The sequence below is a fragment of the Alosa alosa genome, chromosome 22 (genome assembly GCF_017589495.1).
Source record: "Alosa alosa isolate M-15738 ecotype Scorff River chromosome 22, AALO_Geno_1.1, whole genome shotgun sequence".
Classification (NCBI taxonomy): domain Eukaryota; kingdom Metazoa; phylum Chordata; class Actinopteri; order Clupeiformes; family Clupeidae; genus Alosa; species Alosa alosa.
Window position 1 is genome coordinate 29,036,887 of NC_063210.1, and position 17,244 is coordinate 29,054,130.

Below are 17,244 nucleotides of genomic sequence, written 5' to 3' on the forward strand. Positions count from 1 at the left end.
CATAAGTTAAGACAACCAGAGGAATACAATAAATCATCTGTTGGAAATGTATCTTAATGCCTCAATTAAAAAATGAGGAAAAAATCCAACCTTTAAACACACCAATATTCTTTGTGAATGAACCAGGTATCGTAAATTAATAAATGTTATTCCTTAAAATACAGGGGCATAAGTAAGGAACCCCTATGTTAAAATCCCATAGAGGCAGGCAGATTTTTTATTTTTTAAAGGCCAGTTATTGAATGGACTCAGGATACTATGCATCCTGATAAAGTTCCCTTGGCCTTTGTAATTAAAAGATAGATAGATAGCCCCACATCACATACCCTTCACCATACCTAGATATATCATGGTTTTATTTCAGTTAGGCTAATAGCTGGTTTGATTTGCATGCTACAGATTCTATTAATTGCAAAAGAAATGTTGACTGGTAAGTTATTCATGACTGCAGATGCTGACTTGCCTATTTCTCGATCCCTCGACCCGCAGCAATGCTACCCTAGTTTACCTGGGTTACAAGAATGCCCTTTCCTCCTGTTACAATATGCTGTAATTTATAGCAGGTTAAACAAAAGTGAGAACATATTGTGGGGAAAAATATACTTACCATTTTTGCAGCTGTTTGTTCAGCAATTTGATCTGATGGTCTAAGCGTAGTCTTCCAATTTTTAAGAAGCTGCCGGCCTCTTTTCAGTGGAATTGAGCTGGAACCAGTTTAAACCAGTGGCAATAACGTTAACTTCGTCATCTTGACTGACATCCCAAAGACATTTTAAAATTCCGTGCATTTTGGCTACAGCATGCCTTAACACCATTCAAAACATACAGACTAAAGCTGTATAAGGCAAAGTAAGCTAGCAACGTTAAATTGTCTAACGTTAGCTTTATATACAAGCGGCACAGCCAGTGATGTAACTTACAAGTAGCTTACATTAACTAGCTAGCTAACTTTATATGCTGCTTCAGTCAGGTTGTTCAATGATATATTGAGTCTAAAAATATGCAAGAACGTTAGCAAATTACCAAAATGTTAATGTACCTTCTCTGAGTTTTCGTGGAGGCAAGTTCTGCACAATCCTTCATAACCACACACCGTTTCACTTGGTTTCACTGGAAGCCAAATCTAGACTGCATTTTCTGGTAGGAGTCTTCTGCACGCCGAGTTTGTCACGTCCGTCCACCATCATAGACCTCTGGAGTCTAACTTGATTTCTCTAACTTGCTAACAAGTCGCAAGTTAGCTCTGGGGTAGCAAAAATCAAATTGTGCAGCCTTCACGTACCATTGATTATAATATCTACTCGAAGGTTGAAGACAAAAGTGCGTTCAGGAAAGCGTCTCGTCTCGATTTCTCGGTCGTCTCCCCTTGGCGAGAATTTAACAGGTGATCTCCTTATATGGGCATAGATGGTAGCTTTTTGTGGCGAACTTCAGAGGTCTGTCAGAGCATCGTCATGTGTGGTGGTCACATCACATGTTTAGGCCTACTGTTTGCAAATGTGAACTTGAAAATATGTGCAATTAAAACAAATAAGCCAATGAAAATCATTTGAGAATTGTTGTACAACAGCTAGAGCTCTTACAGATCAGACTAATTTATAAAACAAATAGGTCTGGATGAGCATTACATTAGTTCACTTAGAAAGCTCTCTGATGGATAAGCCTGAGTAAAATATGAGATATATAAATTGAGCAAGTCTGAGTATTGTATAAGCCTTTGCTGAGATCTCTTTTGTAAATCAAAAAAGGACTAAACTGAGATGACTAGAATGAGAACGGTTCAAGCTTGTGAAGAGATCTCTTTTACAGAACTGATGTCTGAGATTTACCAAAAAGATCTGAAATGAGAATTGCATGAGTTTACAGAGACAGCTCTCTGGTGGATCAGCCTGAGTAAAATATGAGATGTATAAATTAGACAACACTAGGCATTATTTAAAATATTGATGAGATCTCATTTGTAGATTAAAGGGAGTCTACACTAAGATAACTTAACTCTTTTGCTCCAGAGACAAACCTGAGAAGCGGGAGACAAAAGCAATAATCTCATTTTTATATCACTGTGATCTCATTATTGTCTAGGAGAAACAATTGAGAAAGAGAGGAGCTCTCATTTTAACATTTTCTTTCCTCTGGGATTACAGATGCTAGCTTAGCTGTGACAATACCCTGGGTAATATCCTAACAGCTAATGCTATTTTACACAGTAAAATACACATTTGAAAGCCTGGTCACCAGTTGCCAGTTTGTATGGCTAATTATTTTGCCTAGACTGCAATGAAAAAGCTTCGTATTTTGGGGTGGCAAAGCTGATCTACAAACCACAAAAAGGGGCAAAGATATACATGCTGAAGGGCAAAGGGAATATCACAATGTTTTACTCTGGCCTTTTTTGGGATAGGGTATGTATTGGCAGACAGCCCTAACTTACCGTTGTCGTTGACACACCCGCTCGCTTGACTGCCGGTGCAAACAAGTACAGTAGCCTTTGACACCCTCCGTGCGTGTAGGCCTAGCGTGCATGTCAGATAACCCTTCCCCCTCCCCCTCTGTTTTTCAGCAAATCATATGACGATGTTTTTACTGTTGTGCTGGCTGTCGGAATGATCAGCAGCACAAATAAGTTCGCTAAAATATTGGTGGGGACAATTTTGTCATCTTAAAATATTGATTAGGACTAGTCCTTAGCGTCCCACCCTAAATCTACGCCCATGGTGTTTGTAACTTAGCCAACAGTTTAACAGCCTGTTCACTGACAACACTTGCTCAGAACAAGTAGCCTAGTCTAGGCCTAGTCACATTTTCGTTATCACACGATGACTGACATAATTGTCACATCTCTCTCTTCAAATAGGCTTAATCATTTTATTAGCACTAAATAAATTAAAGTGTATTGCATATTGTTATAGGTCACTTTTCAAATCATGTCATATTATATAATTACAGTATATCCTGGCCATGGATGCATTAATCATTGCATCTGTCTTTAAAAAATGTCAGGTAAAAACAGGGGCGGAGTGGGGCACTAAAATCCACCGGGAAAATTCTGACGGCACCCCCCCAACCACGCACACACATCAACAGCACAAACAAAATATATGTCAATTTAAAATACTAATAGGCTACGTACATTATAGGCTACATTTGGAGAAGGGAACTAGTGCCAATGCAGTACAACAAGCCAATCAACCACAAACCAGGCACTTTCAATAGATGTGTAAGGAACTAGATAATAATAATAATAATAATAATAATAAAGCTTTATTTGTATAGCACCTTTCATACACAGAATGCAGCTCAAAGTGCTTTACATTTGAAGCATGTAACACAATAATAGTCAGTCAGTCATTATCAATCACTTTTCTTTGCTGTTTATGTTATACTCAGCAACATATCAAAAATATAGAAAATGGCGTCATAAGACTGGCAGCCTTAACCCTCTTACCCCCACAAGCCGCCATATGGCAACTGTGGCAAGGAAAAACTCCCATATTCCAGGAAGAAACCTTGAGCAGAACCTGACTTAATAGGGGGAGCCCATCTGCTTCTGGCTGGCTAAGCCCTCCAATAGTAGCAGATGTAGAATAATCTGAAAATGTAGTCTACAGGATAAGATGAGTTAACTAAAAGCTTTCCTGTACAGGTATGTTTTCAGATCTTTTTTATAAATATTTACTGAACTCGCCTGCTTGATGTACAGAGGCAGGGTGTTCCATAGTTTGGGGGCATAATGGATAAACGCAGCTTCTCCACTTTGTTTGTGGAGCACTTTGGAATGCGATTAAAAGATTAGAATTGGATGATCTAAGTTTCCTTTGTGGTTGATAAGATATTAAAAGCTCAGAGATATATGAAGGTGCTATGCCATTCAGAGCTTTGTAAGTAATTAACATAACCTTAAAATCAATTCTATAGGAAATAGGGAGCCAGTGCAGTTCAGCCAACACAGGGGTGATGTGTTCTCTCTTCTTAGTCTTAGTTAAAAGTCTAGCCAGAGTTCTGTATGAGTGCCAATTTCTTTAGATGTTTTTGGGAAGACCAGTGAAAAGTGCATTGCAGTAGTCTAACCTGCTAGTGATAAAGGCGTGAATTAGTTTTTCTGCATCTTGTTGAGTTAAAAAGGGCCGCACTTTGGCAATGTTTCTCAAGTGGAAATAGGCTGTCTGAGTAACTTTACTGATATGGGGCTTAAAACTTAACTCTGCATCTAAGATGACACCGAGGCTTGTTACTTTTGGTTTGACCTGGTGTGCCAAGTTCCCCAGATTACTAAGAATAATATCTCGCTTTTTAAGATATTTAAGTGCAGTATAAAAACAGCTTTGTGGGTGGATAGAAATTTCAAGCATCATGCAAGGACATATCTGGGTATCATAGCACTCCAATAGTTGCCTGTATAAATTTAAAAAAGGCCTAGCCTACAGACAATGTCAACCTAATAACACAGGTAATTAAATAATTGAAAAACCAGGCACTTTGAATAGGTTTGTAGAGAACGATTAAAGTACACTGCAAAAAATTAAATCTAACCAAGTGTTATTAATCTTATAATAAGATCAAAAAATCTATTTGGTATTGTTTTTAGTATGAAAAGACTTACCTAGTGCCCTCTCGAAAGATCATTTTGACTTAATTTAGGAAGGCTTTGACTTATTTTAAGGAGTCTTATCAAGACAAATTTACTTAACGCACTGGCAGACAAATTTGCTTGTTTTTAGGACAAATTTGCTTAACGTACTGGCAGAAAAAATTGCTTGTTTTCAGGATGAGATGTCTTAAAATAAGTCAAACTTTTCTTAAATTAAGTCAAATGATTTCACGAGAAAGCTCTAGGTAAGTCTCTGTATACTGAAAACAATACAAACTAGTTATTTTTATCTTTATATAAGACTAATAATCTTTAGATTTAGATTTTTATTAGATAAGCAGTTTTTTGCAGTGTAGGCCTATATAGACAGTTCCAACGAGTTCCACAAACCATTTATCAGCCTGAGTGGCCCATTAATTAGTCGTAGGCTAGACCTAGGCTACATATCAACATAAGACTAGCTTGTGCTACTGTAGTTTCTGCCTAGCAATAACCTCAATGCTTTAGCTCCGCTAACCTTTCTCTCTGCCTTCCATTCATGTGTAAAACAGCAAGCAATCACGCAAATCCGTCGACTGTCAAAAATCCTGTAGTTTTCCCTGAACTTGATCGCTTGTAGGGTCATGCCATTAGACAAGGGGCCACTCATTTATCCCCCTACATTTCTGTAAATAGACTTGACCTGCAATCAGTTCATTGGATAAACCAGAAACACATTCCCCATTCCCAGGAGGCTTTGCTCCATTCTAGCCTAGGCCTGTGTTAATTTAAGAACAAACAAAGAAATTAAATTTACATTTTATTTGTGACCATGAAAGTTCTGTAACGCCTGAATGAGACAAAAATTAATTGAGATAAAAAAAAATTGAGGCTAGCCTACACAATTAATCAGCATGGGGGAAATGAGTGTGCAGGAGAACCATGAATGACATATAGACAGTGAACGAGTGGTATAAATATTGGTTGGACTTCTCAACATAATATGGAAGCCCGTTCCCGCCACTTGAAGAAAAGAAACTGCCAGATATGAAGTCAAAATTATGAGATTTAAAGTCATAATTATGAGATTTTAAGTCAAAATTATGAGATATAAAGTCATAATTATGAGATGTAAAGTCATAATAATGAGAAATAAAGTCGTAATAATGAGATTAAAAGTCATAATTATGAGATTTAAAGTCATAATGAGTTTTAAAGTCGTAATTATGAGATTTAAATTCGTAATTACGACTTTATTTCTCATAATTAAGAGATATAAAGTCTGCCTGACCTCGCGAGTCGCATCACTTCCTTCCAGTTCGAAACGTTGGACCTGTCGTCAGAGTTGGACCTGCAAGTGGTACACCGTCTCATCTCAGTCCCTCTCCTAATCCAGCAAGGTAAGCGAATTTGTAGAGCATAGTGTTGCTAGTGTGTAAAACCTACAATCCATCTTTTCATCCAGTTCATGTTTTGCTGGAAAATGCACTGTGTGGCTATGTTGTTGTAGTAGCAGCTAGCATTTGGGTGTAGCAGCTAACGTTAGTAGACTAGGCTTGATATTTGACTAGCTAACGTTAGACTATCTTCTATAATTCTAGTTTACTAGGCAACTGCACTGCAAAAAATGAATTCTAACCAAGTGTTATTGATCTTATATTAAGATTAAAAAATCTATTTGGTATTGTTTTTAGTATGAAAAGACTTACCTAGCGCCCTCACAAAAGATCATTTTGACTTAATTTAAGAAGACTTTAACTTATTTTAAGGAGTCTTATCAAGACAAATTTGCTCAACGCACTGGCAGACAAATGTGCTTGTTTTTAGGACAAATTTGCTTAACGCACTGGCAGACAAATTTGCTTGTTTTCAAGATGAGATGTCTTAAAATAAGTCAATGTTTTTTTTAATTAAGTCAAATGATTTCACAAGAAAGCGCTAGGTAAGTTTCTTTATACTGAAAACAATACCAACTAGTTTTTTTTTTATCTTGATATAAGATTAATAACACTTGGTTAGATTTTGTTAGATAAGCAGTTTTTGCAAGTGAACTTTGATGGAGCCCTCATAATATGCTGTCTGTTGGTCAGTGAATACTCAGTCAGTTCACGTTTCACCAGAGTGCATTTAATCGTGTATTGGAAATGTGCGTGAAGCTGACATGCATTTATTTGCTAACCGTTGCATAGGACACTGCTAACGTTAGGAGTGTTTTAGGTTCGAGCCTCGAGCAACCGTTAGGCAACTTGACATGGCTTTAACATTGATATTGTTCTAACATTCCCTGTTGTCCTAATGCACATTACGGGAGCCTAATGAAAGTTTATGAATAATTCATGTGTCATTAATACTATTGTAATTGTCAAGATATGCTCTAGACACGCTGTTATATGGCCAACGAAAGTTGTACAACAAGCTGAACTAGTGGGCTTCTTTTTAAACGGAACAGCGTGTTTCCTTCGCTTGCTATAAAGGCATGGCTTTACAGTGGCAACCGGGTGATAAGCGGGTTAACGGCCTTCGAGGTGTGTCAAGTTATACGGAATTAATGGACTCCGCTACGTCGGGGAGTTATTTGCCTCTCGCCTTTGTCCATTAATTCCGTATAACAGGACACCTCGGCGGCCGTTATCCCTTACCTGCTAGCTGCTTCTCACCATTAAAATAGCCTAACACACGATTTTGAAAAATCGCATCGGTCAGTCATAGGCTACTCTGTACGCGACGAATACGATACTGTAGGCATTTGATCTGGTTTAAAATAGTACAGCGGTTAAACACTCAAATCAAGGGGAATTGTGCACTTTTTGAAAGAAACATGAAACTTCTACTATAGTTAGGTTATACCATGAGGTTTATTTTCAGATTGGGAGGAAAGTCAAATTTGACCTCTGAGGCCCGGGAGAGGTCAAATCCAAGATGGCCGCCAATAATATTCAAAATTGCCTCACGTTGGAACCAAACACAGTAGAACAGTGTTACTCATTGCGCGGCTCGTCAAGCTATAATTGGTGTCTTGCATGCAGCTTTGGCGAGATTTCGCCAAATTTGGTTTCACTCATTTTGAGTAGGCCTAAACTGTTCGCCAAATGCCATCATCTCTGGCCCCAGCTTGATAAAAACAAAAGTAGGCTCTGATTTAGCCTAGTCTACTACTGTATGACTTCAACGAGGTGATCTTTAGTTTCGTTCTGCTTACAGTATCTCACTGCCACTTGCAACGCCTTTGAATGCAATCTGCTGCCCTGTTTACCGGCAATGCTACAACGGACTTAAACTGCCACCTTGTGGCGATAAGTTGTAATACATTTCATGCAGCAGCGTGTATCACGGAAAGCGCGAATGTGCTATGTGGCCATTTCTAAATGGGACCCACTGTAGGCTGTGGTAACACAGCCAATATATTTTTTCAAATGTGCTTCATAAACATACAATACTGCACTACAAAATGCAAACATCTGTTAAGTTATTAAGCATTAGCTGTATATATATATATATATATATATATATATATATATATATATATATATATATATATTATATATTAAGCATTGGCTGTATATATTTAGTTGTATTGGATGTGTTATTTCTTTTTTTGTGGGATATTTATATGTAGAAATGCACATTTGCAAAGGTGAGTTAGTATGTTGTCGTAGAAGTGGTTCTCTTTGATTTTGCACTGCCAATGTGGCTCTTGTGAAAAAAATAGTGAGGATCGCTGCATTAGTTTTAAACTTTACATAATAGGGAGTCCCTTTACTGTGTCACTATAAGCTGAGGGGTCCTTGACCTGCTTGACGTTGACACCCCGGGGTTAGGCTATATTTCACAGCCAGCCTTATCAGACCATTCATTGAGATTTGTTGATTGATGATGACAGCTGGCCAGCAACATGTTTTGTGTGCATATGCTTTAAAAATACAACTATGTTGTGAATGTAGCTTATTTCATGATTATCTTTCAGCACATATTCAGCCAACGGATGCTCTACGGAAGGAGAAGAAACCCATGATTAACACAGGTAAATTGATCTGCTAAAGCCATACAATTGTACCATACACTGGTTTTCATGACACGGAGACTATGTTCCCAGTGACGTCTTAGGTGAGGGTGATGGTTGTCTGCTTATGGCAGCATAGTCTTGGGTTTATTCTCCCTCTACAAAGTATCTGTTGGCATCAGTGGTGGAATGTAGCGAAGTACAAATACTTCGTTACTGTACTTAAGTAAATTTTCCACGTATTTGTACTTTACTTAAGTAAAATTTATAGTGCATACTTTTGACTTTTACTTCGTTACATTTTACAGCAATCTGTACTTTTACGCCGCTACATTTCTACAACACCATCGTTCCTTTTTACGATACATTTTATGATCAGTTTTTTTTTATCTCTGACAAACACGTTTGTTTTACCAGGGGGCGGGGTTGCTACCAAAGATTCTGGAGCGCTACGTGCATTCTTAGAAACATAAGCTTCTAGTCTAGACCAGGCAAAGCGTGAGTTTGTAGCCATCTGCATTCGGTAGGCTATATTCACCAGACCCATGGCTACACTGTCCATGCAACTGTGTTCTGTGCCTTTCTCTGTCTGTTATCTGCAGCGTTAGGGCCTCCTCTCCGATGAGATTGCTATCCGCGGATCAGCGAAGTTACAGGCTATGCTTCTGTCACACGTCTGATCATTTGCGGCACAAATGAATGGTAGACTATTAATGAACCGGTGGCTGGAAAAAAACGTAACATTTTCCAGACTAGGAAATATTCCTTAATTGTGTGTGATCAAATAAAGATGCATAGCCTACAATTGGGGGGTAGTAATGTGAGCGTTCATTCAATGTCTATGCGTCTGAACCTAATCATAAAGACACCTTTCTCAGCAACTTTTCTGTTCAATCAGCATAATTGGCATTATGATCCACCCGACGTTTCCCTTGTCTACCCCGTTAAACTTCAGGCTCTCGTGTTTTGCTGACTGATATTACTCAGCAGATCACCCTAGTTAGATAACCAGAATTACAGTCTCTAGAATTGTAGGTCAGAATGTAAACTGGACCACAGATGGTAAGCACAATTGCATTAGCTTAAAACTATCTAGTCGAGTATAACCTAAAAACTAGCTTAATTAAAATGCCACACAGCCCATACTGATTTTTTCGTTTTAGAATATAGTATATAAATCATTATGCAAATACTTTTACTTTTAATACTTAAAGTACATTTAAAAGCAGGTACTTTTTACTTTTACTTAAGTAGGGTTGTCATTGTGGTACTTTTACTTTTACTAAAGTAAATATTTCTCTGTGTATTTGTACTTTTACTTAAGTACTGAGTTTCAGTACTTCCTCCACCACTGGTTGGCATAGATGTGATTAAAGATAAACCTGAACCATGAAATAGGCTACAGTGACAACAGTTTTATTTTTAAAAGTATGAACACAAAACATGTTGCTGGTCAGCTGTCATTAATCAACATATCTTGATGAATGGTCAGATAAGGCTGGCTGTGAAATTTTAGCTAACCCAGGGGTGTCAACGTTGTCCAGCAGGTCAAATATCTCTTCCATCTGATTGATTCCTATTGATGTGATGCTCAAAATAATAAACAAAACAAAATTGATTATAGAATGTGCAGAGGGTAATGCATTGTTGTTCTTAATGTATCACAATGTTGTTGGCCTTTCATTATATATTTGTGTTGGCCTGTCACAGGATGGATGGGCTGTGTGACTTTTTGAGGTTGCGGAATGTACCGGAGGAAACCATACAGCAACTGGAAAAGGATAAGGTAACTAGTCTGTTAAACGGCAAAGATGCTCAATTTGAGTTTTGGGAAGTTCAAATACAATTCCTGTTTTGAAGAGATGCCAACCAAAACAACCTCACTGCAATTTGATTGATATGAATGCACAAAGAAATCGATTAAGTCATCAGACACAAACATTGCAAAAGAAAAGCAAAATGCTATGTTATCTATTGCTAAATAGTTGATTGTTTAATGTGTGTTTTCTTTTTTTTTTTTTTTTTTGTAGATTGATCCCAATGTCCTACTTGTCATGACAGATGCCCAGTTAACTACGTATCTACCATCCTATGGGGACCGACTGGCTGTCCTTGGATATTGCAGACGGAAGGGAAATTGTCCTGTTGCCCGCAAATCTAAACTTTTTGAGCGACTGAAAGCCAAGATATCAAGAAGTGGGGATCGTGAACATTTGTCTGAGAAGGTACCAAGTCGAAATGCTCAGAAGAGTGAAAGGAAAATAGAAATGGGATGGCTGATTTTCCGTAAAGAGCAGTTTTTTCAAGTGAGGGCCAAAAAAGGAGGGGGTACAAGAAAAATATGTGTGTTCAAGGATTGTAGGAAAGATGAGTTGATTGAAAAAGCCATAAACTTGTTTTTTCCTGATCAAAAAAATTCAGAGGGAAATGTTACAGATTTTCACATTGATCTTACAGATTTTCAAGAGCACCAGACTACAGTTGGGGAACTATACGAAAAAACCAAGCTGCCCATTTTACGGTTTTATTTCACCACAAAGAAGAAGGCTAGTTGCTGTGATAACAGTGGCAGGCTTACACAGGAAGGGGAAGACATGCAGAATACAGCCTCCTCCAATCCCCCTAGGCCTAGTACACTTCTGGCTGAAGGTGAAGAGACAAATCCCAGCGATGTCATGTATGTTAGAAGCAGCAATGTCCTGTCCGACACAAACAGTGATCGTGTCCCCTTAGATTACTCCACTATTGACATGTCAGATTTGCCTAGTGTGAGTGAACTTGATGCAGCCATTGCTGTAGATGTCTTAGAGGATAGTGGCACAGTTACCTTCTTCCAAGGACACCTACATGATGTGGACAGTGTTGATGTTGATGATACCTTACAAATCTCTCCTCAAGCAATAAGTTCACCTATTCCAATCCTAGGGATCACCCATGTGCCGATTATTCAGAGTGAAAGAATGAAGAGAATCCTTGTTCATCGTGGGCAGATCCTGAGAGAACTCATTTCACATTTTTGTGATGAGAGTAACATGCTAGATGACGTTTACATCCAAGTGGTTCTTCCCAATGGAAGGTTGGAAAAGGCAGTTGATGAAGGTGGTGTTTTAAGGGATGTGCTGACTGAATTTTGGCAGGACTTTTATGAGCAATGTACATTAGGCAATGCTTTCAAGGTGCCTTTTCTACACCATGATTTTGGTAGGCAACCGTGGGAAAGCATTGGCAGAATCATTGTACTTGGTTGGCGAAAAGAGAAGTATCTGCCTATAAAAATGGCCCCAATAGTTTTGGAGCAAGCTGCCTTGGGCTGTGTTAAAAGTGGTCTTGTTGACATCTTCCTCAGGTATGTTACAGAGTCAGAGCGAATGGTCCTTGATTCTTGCCGCTCAGACTTTGAAAGTGTGGATCAGGAAGAATTGCTAGAAATAATGGATCTCCATAGCTGTCGAAGAGTGCCAACTGCTGATAATATTGAACAGCTCTTGGAGGAGCTTGCCCACCAAAAGCTGATTCAAGAACCTGCCTTTGTCATCGAGCAGTGGAGCAATGTGATGGCACCCTTTAGGTCAGAGTTAGAGGGAATTTCAGTAGCCTATGAAAATCTTCACCCTACATTGAGAAAGGTGATGAGGTCTCTCTCATACCCTACTACTGTGAATAATCAGCAGAAGCAAATTGGCAAGTATCTTGGCACATACCTTAGAGAATCCGACACACAGCACTTGTCTCTTTTCCTTCTGCAGAGACGGCCCATTGCCCACACATGTGACTGCTACTTGGAATTGCCAATTGAGTATGACAATTACCCTGATTTTAGATATGAATTCAACAAAGTATTAGAGAGTGGGATGTGGGAAATGGACATAGTTTAGCTGATGTAATTCCCACCAGCAGCTTCATGTCAAGCTGACTTAATTTACAGCTTTTTAAATGCTGGATTGTAATAGAGTTTTTGAGAATTTGTTTTTCTCCCAGTGTGCCTGAGATTTTTTAAGCTACTTTTTGTGCACTTCATGAAGTGATTTCAAATGGATGTTTAAGACATGAAGAACACATTGTTTACAGTTTAATTTTCACCCTGGTACACTATTTTGAAAGTTTAATCACTATTAAAGGTTATTGGCTTATTGTGTCATATTGATAAAAAATGTTTCCTTTGTTCCTTTTTACGCATGTACGTGTGTGTGTGTGTGTGTGTGTGTGTGTGGGGGGGTCCTGATACACGTTCTGTGCATTCCGGTGCATTCTCAGCTATGTTAGATAGACCTGTCCTTATTTACATTTTCTGTGAATACCACTGAGGTATTCTAGATAGGCCTGTCCTCCTGATATGTATGTTCCATGAACTCTGGTATGTTAGAAAGGCCTGTTCAGTCCTAATGAAGTAATACCCACCAATGGTTATGTGGTGTTTAAATGTGACACATAATGAATGCATTGCTTTATGTCATCTTGATAAAACATGTTTTCTTTTTGGTTTTGTTTTTTGTTTTTGTCTTTGTGAGGGAGAGACATTTCAGTGTTACACTGACGAACATGTGCTGTCAATTCATTGTTATTATATGTTAATTGACCGGTCCTGATCTGTGAATTTTTAGTGGTCAATGTCTTTATTTATGTGTTCTGTGAATACCACTGAGGTATTTTAGATAGGTCTGTCCTGATACGTATGTTCCATTAATTCTGGTATGTAAGAAAGGCCTGTTCAGTCTTAATAAAGTAGTGGTTATGTTGTGTTTTAATGCTGTTTTAGAAGAACATAATAAAACCATTCAACTCATTTCTGAAAAACTGTGTTTTGTTGGATCCCATTAATAAATATGATACATCATTAAGTATAACTACATTTGTATATAATTTCTTTTTTTTTTTTGCAGTACAAATGTCAACCTAATGAAACTGCTGCAATGGGGTAACAGCCTTTAAGAAAATGGCCAAAGACATGTTTTGTTAGGCTTGTATTGTTGTGAATTAGGCCTACTGCAGCTCATGTAGCACAAACACAGGTAGGAAACACAGGTACTCCTAAGATATTACTCATGCTTTTAAGGCTGTGACAATTCATTGTTAATCAGCGGTCTAAGTGTAACATATAGATCCACTTTGAAAACAAATTTGATAAGATGTTTATGCAAGTATTTGAAATGTTCTCCTGTGAGGCAGTAATGTTTTGTTGCCTGTGTATCTCGGGCTCTGTATGCCAAAAAAACATGGCTGACATTTTTCGTCAGCAGAAAGTGAAGAATTCTGAACTGTTTCAGCACTAATATCTGTTAAAATTAAAGTTGAGATGGAAAAGTTGTGTTCTGTTTTCATAATCTTTGTTCAGTGAACACATACAACCGTCAGTTTGTTAGCTAACAGAAATTTTGTGAAAATTTCGTGCAAACCTCAGCTTCTTATTGAAGTAGATAGTGCAGAGGTCACAGGCAAGGACTGACACACGGAAGTCCGGGGTTCGATTCCTGTGTGATGCGTTTTGGCGGAGTGAGTGTGCATGTGTACCAACGTCTCTGGAGAGAAGGTGCGCAATTTGAAATCTGTTTTGATTGCAACAATTAGCTAGTTCATGCACCAGGGTGTAAATAGCAGGCAGTACTATAAACACCTGGGTACGAATAGCATCCACTTCTAACTGTACATTGATGCAAACAGCATACCTTATTCAGAGTGTCTATTACACAGCTGAGCTATTCACACTCAGTTATGTAACAACAAAAAAAACATGTTGCTTGTTTAAAAAAAAAAACAATATTATTACATTGTGTGATCAATATGCCAGATTAAATGCACAGGGGTGCAAATAGCATACACTGATATTTGTACCAGACGGGGTACTAATAGAACACATTGCTGTGTGCACCGGGGTACGAATAGGATACATTGATATTTGTACCAGACGGGGTACTAATACAGTGGGCATCGCTTTCAAATGACCACTTCAGTCGCACATTACGCGGCGTGAAGCTTTAGTAGCACTTTCAACCACTGTGCGTCGCTCTGCCACTGTACATCGCTCTGCCTGCCGCCGCTACTGAAAAAGCAGGAGACTTGCCGAGAGTAATCCCAGCCTACGAATTCAATAACAAAATAAATCATGCATAATTAAACATTACCTCGATTTAGGCTACTTGGGTATGTCTTAAGGCTTGACTACACGGTGGTAACGAAAATCGAAATTTGCTGTCTACATTATTGTCAGTGTTGGGGGTAACGCAGCTACGCAAATCAAAACAGTGGTGTGATAATTGAGCCAGTAGAGAAATAACTATTCACTATCTTGCGACGTTTTTAACAGACTACACAATAGAGGCTTAGACAACTATGACCCACGTTTTGGTTTCGTAAATTAATTTGCCCTACTTCTTGACTGCAATGTAGTCAATTGACTGCTTGACATGTCATTTTTATTTTTCTGTACAATAAACAAATACATCTGCTTTATGCCGCAGAATTACATTCATATTTGGCTGACTTCTGCAGATGCGCAAAAAAACACTGCCAGGCCATCTTTAAAAATATTTTCGTTTGCCGTAACCCGATCGACCCTGTTAATTTAGAACCGACCCAAATATTTATTTTTTTCCCCTTTTAGTCCGACCGACTTGCCGGTTGTAAACTTGCGTTAAGACCGACCGATTTTACTCTAAACAACCAATACAAATAAAATACTATTTATTTTAGTAGGCCTAAGTATTGTGAATATAAATTGCCTACATACAAACGTAGGCTCTCTTAAATAAAACCCTGTGGCGTCATCTCTACACCATTGGTTTACGCATGTCACACTATGGCCTATACGCTTCGTTTCATTCACACAAACATCTCGACTCAACGCATTACTTGGCACAAAGCTCTGGAAGAACTGTGCCCAGAGTACACAACTGTTTCACCAGCACATTTAAATTACTTGACTAAAACCGTGCATAACTGGAGGTACACCTGTTATCTGAGCAGTCTGTATGTTCTCATTTTGCGAATGCGAGGACGATATGAGTCTGTTGCATAGATGTCCGAGTCACGCATAATGTTTGAAAACCACTGGCTCGTAATCACAATAATTTAACACACGACAGTTGGATACTTCATCATGTTCCCATGCCTACATTTTGGTGAGTAGCATAGAGATCGTTAAAACAATAAAGTATGGCTCTCCGTTTGGGACATCGAAAACTTATATTTTTAATAGGGTAGACTACCGTCGGAGATGCTGACTTGCAAAGGCCTCAGGATAACACGTTATCTCCACTATCATCAGTCAATGCCTCCTTGATCAAAGTGGGGAATGAAAGAAAAAGTTTGAGAACCACTGGCTTAACAAGTTACCTGCAGTCCAGAACACACAGAATATTGCAACAGAAAGTTGCCTTTATAATCAACTACTATTTGTTCCAACAGCATTCAAACAAAGCCTTTATAAAAGTGAAAAAAAAAATATTCCATAAGAAGTAAAATAAAATACTGTTACTGTAGTAACTGTATCCCAAGCTTCAGCTCCCCACGTCTGTGACAGGCAGATGTGACACCGCTAAATTCTCAGCTTGTTTATACCCCACACTGAACGCATAAGACCGCTAGGCCCATCACTGTGGGGTGCGGTAGCCTAGCCTACTCTCTGGGATTTAAGTCAAGCAATATAACCATACAAATGTTTCAAAATGAGTAATTTCGGCTTTGTCTGAACTGCCCATTGTAGGCTACGTAAAAAATAAACAAGTAGGCATAGTCCCTATATAGCCTAGTAGCCTAATGAAACATATGGATTGATGTAGTATCTTTGTAACATTATTAAATTAATCTGTTACTACAGTGGGTCCCAGTTAAAAATTGACACTTCATTCACGATCAAGGTGATTCACGCAGCTGGGTGAAATGTAAGTACAACTGCAGCCGCTTGGGGGCAGCATAGTCTGCTGTGGCGTTCCACGGTCGAACCGGACGGCGCATTCGACAACAAGGGCTGTGATTGGCCGAGTTTTCAGTGCGTTTCTGTGTTTTTAGCAGCCCCTGCAACATGTTAATGTTAACAAAATGACAGCATTCATATGACAAAGGAAAACGAATTCGGTCACTCAAGACTGTGCCACAGCAACCAGTGTAGGCTACATTCCTACCCAATAGGCCTACTCGAAGCAGATAGCGTTGTCTGACGGTCGAGTGGGTTAATGCGCGTATTTCCAGAACAGGTCTGCAACTTTCAGGCAGTTCTGAGTTCGAATCTAGGCAGGAGCAGAGCCATATAAAGGCCTAGGCCTATTGTTATCATTTTTTGCAAGGTGTTGCTCCTGGCAATACTTGTTTATAATTAATTGATAGCTGTTTTTGGGACACGTTAAACGTTCTTTATAATGAGCGCATACGGGGAGTAAAACGACTGTTACGCGCTGTTACAACTGTAGGCTACAATGATTGCAATACAAAAATATGCGCGTGTTAGTTTAGTTAGTTTTGTGATGTTTTGCACTTTTGCCTCATGTGTTTTCAGGTTTGAGGGCTTTTTTGGCAAGATTGACCTTGGTAGACTCTGCATATGTTATTTCTCCGTATGAAAAATAAAGTCAATTTTCGACACACGTCTGTTATTAGTTCAATAAGAAGTGTTGCTTGTTAAAACATGTGACTAGTGAAACTCAAATGATTTTAGAAATATTTAGCCAAAGCCAAAAAGTGTTAG

At 38.6% G+C, this 17,244-nt stretch overlaps 1 long non-coding RNA gene across 1 annotated transcript; it reads left to right on the plus strand.

The window, feature by feature from the left end:
- The first annotated feature begins 5,931 nt into the window (after window positions 1-5,931).
- On the plus strand, window positions 5,932-10,323 carry LOC125287257. The gene is made up of 3 exons (XR_007192334.1): window positions 5,932-5,967; window positions 8,532-8,588; window positions 10,278-10,323. It is a non-coding gene; the product is annotated as an uncharacterized LOC125287257 (long non-coding RNA).
- Window positions 10,324-17,244: the final 6,921 nt, after the last annotated feature.